Source organism: Vombatus ursinus, unplaced genomic scaffold, assembly GCF_900497805.2.
Source record: "Vombatus ursinus unplaced genomic scaffold, bare-nosed wombat genome assembly UNPS02005365.1, whole genome shotgun sequence".
Lineage (NCBI taxonomy): Eukaryota > Metazoa > Chordata > Mammalia > Diprotodontia > Vombatidae > Vombatus > Vombatus ursinus.
The window spans coordinates 26,716-29,366 of NW_020945143.1; the positions used below are offsets into that span (position 1 = coordinate 26,716).

The following is a 2,651-nucleotide window of genomic DNA, read 5'->3' on the forward strand; positions in this document are numbered from 1 at the left end:
ATATTTATAAAGAAACAAATGAAAAAAAAATCATGCCAGATTCAGCTTATTTCCTTTTTTCCCCCTCAGGATGGCTATTCATAGAACAAATTAAATTTGGCAAAGAATTCAACAAAAAAAATTTTCATTTTATTCTTTTGAAAAACACAAGGATATATGGACTAGATGATGTATAATATAGAACTAATGGAATGACTAGACCCAAAGGGTAGTCATTAACTTTTCAGTCTTTTTCAGGTTTTTAGTGAAATGTTCCAGGGATATATGCTCTGCCCTATTTTATTTCATATTTGTATAAATGACTTGGAAAAGTAAAAGACGGTATGCTTATCAAAGTTCAGATGACATAACACTAGGAGAGATTTTTCACGTTCATGATAAAGTCAAAATATTCCACCAAAAAAAAAAACTTTTACAGGATAGAACACTGGGAAAAATCTAATGGTATTCAATTTTTAGGGGGCAAGGGAGTTCCCAAGTTTATTGAGAAAAAAGGCAAAAGTAAATATTAAACAGTTTCTCTTGGTGTTTTGAAGGTTCATCCCAGTCATGGCCTAAGTAACTTGCAAGTCGTACAAATTGCTAAAGTCCAAGAGTTTCAACATTTCTTTGGTATCAGGATTCACTTCAATAATCTCCTAATCCAAAACAGAAGCCTCAGGGACATAGTTATCCCTCCTTTCTTCCTTTTTTCTTGCAATTTGATACACCTACCTGTACTGGCCGCACGCCGACCTTCTGCCAGCCGTACGCCGGTACCTACTTCTCTTATAAGAAGCACACTACCAGAATCTTACCCACACCTGGGTCTTCGGTTCTCAGCCGGATCACCACACAGAGACGAGCCATCGGGAGGCACCAACACCAGAGCTTTATTCAGAGGCCAACACAGCAAGCCATCATAGCAAGCCCAAGCAGCAAGGCCAGAGCAACAGGGCAGGAGCCAGGGGAGAGCGCACATGTGATCTGACCACGCTTGTTCCTAAGTACCTACCTAGCCCGTCCTCCCCAGCCTGCTACTAGCCAATGATTGTAGGGCCAGATACCGGAAGGGGCTGTCTGAGTTTAGCACACCAAGGGGGAGGGAGTGACGTAGGAGGCTAGGATTGGATACAGGAAGGAGGCATCTGGGATTGACGCATAGACAAGAGTATGTGACCTAGGAAGTCAGGCTCAGACACTGGGAGGAGGGGTCTGGGTCAGTGCTGCACAAAGGGACCCAGGAAGTCAGGAAGGTCACAAGAGGCATCTGGGGATGACGTTGCATATAGGGAGGGGACTAAGCAGAGGGAACTCAGTCCTCTGCCATCCCACTCCCACGTGGCACCGCCCCTTGCCTCAGGAGCTCAAGCTCGGCTACTTCCTTGCACCCAGCTTATCTCATAGCACTGCCCAATTGCCTCAGGGCTTCTCCGATCCAGCCCATCCCAGTACACACGACTCTGCCTACCACAGCCCCTGCCTCGACTTCCAAAATACCCAGATCCTACCCTACCCTTGCCACAGCGCTCAACCTGGTAGCTGCCAACATCAGACAGTCCCTCACACCTACCTCTCACAGGGACTCTCTGAATCCACTTCATCAGATGAGTAACATACCCTGCCATCTTGTTTGTGGAGCTTCTTGCTAGGTATGATGGTAATTTCCTCATACACATTTGTTGGTGTGGAAGTCATTGCCTAGGCAGGTGCAGTACTTTTTGATGGTGAATTGTGCTACCTTCTTCATGGTCTTGGTCTGAACATGACCCATGTAGGCTCCAGGAGGTGAAGGGGTTATCAGATTTTGTAGGTATGCATGTAAGTTTTATACTTGGATTCAAAAAATAAATTTCACAAGTACAAGGTAGTGGAGGTGTGGATACATCACAGTTTGTCTGTATAAAGTTATAGAGATTCTAATGAACTTCTGGCTTAATATGAATCAAATGTTATATGGCACCCAAGAAAACTAAATTAGACAGCATTATTTGTCATAGGAATGTTTTTTAAATAGTAAATTAATTTTTTATTTATATTCAGTTTAGGGGAATACATTATTTTTTACATGATCCATTTTCCTTTACTTTTCAGGATATTATATTTCAATTTTTCCTTTTATTTATGCTTTGTGTGTCATCCTGGGTTATTCTTCCTGAAATTCCTTAGTTACTTAGCTTCTGTCTGTTCAAATCTGGCCTCAAACACTTACTAGATGTATGACCTTGGGCAAGTCACTTAACCTTTGTTTACTTCAGTTTCCTCAATTGCAAAACGTGGATAATAATAGCACCTATTTCCCAGAGTTGTTGTGAGGATCAAATCAGATAACATTTGTAAAGTGCTTGCTACAGCGCCTAGTACATATTAGGTGCTATATAAAGGTTAACTATTGTTGTTGCTGTTGTTGTTATTTTGTTCCTTTTAAATATAGTATATATTTCTAGTATCAAATTCTAATCACAGGACACATTCCATCAAGTTTTAGTGATAACTACTATACCGAATTTCTTCTTTGCATTAGGATCAACAGTTCATTTTACTCATAACTCATGCTTTGTGTGCCTTTTATTGACATGTGATATTTTATTGTTGGCGTTTCTCTTGAATTTTATGTCCTGTGAATTTCTGAGCATCTCTATTGCTAGACTTCTTCCTACACTGTAGCTCCT

At 41.0% G+C, this 2,651-nt stretch overlaps 1 pseudogene; it reads right to left on the reverse strand.

Moving 5' to 3' along the window:
• Positions 1–508: 508 nt before the first annotated feature.
• On the reverse strand, positions 509–1,753 carry LOC114032476 (annotated as a pseudogene).
• Positions 1,754–2,651: the final 898 nt, after the last annotated feature.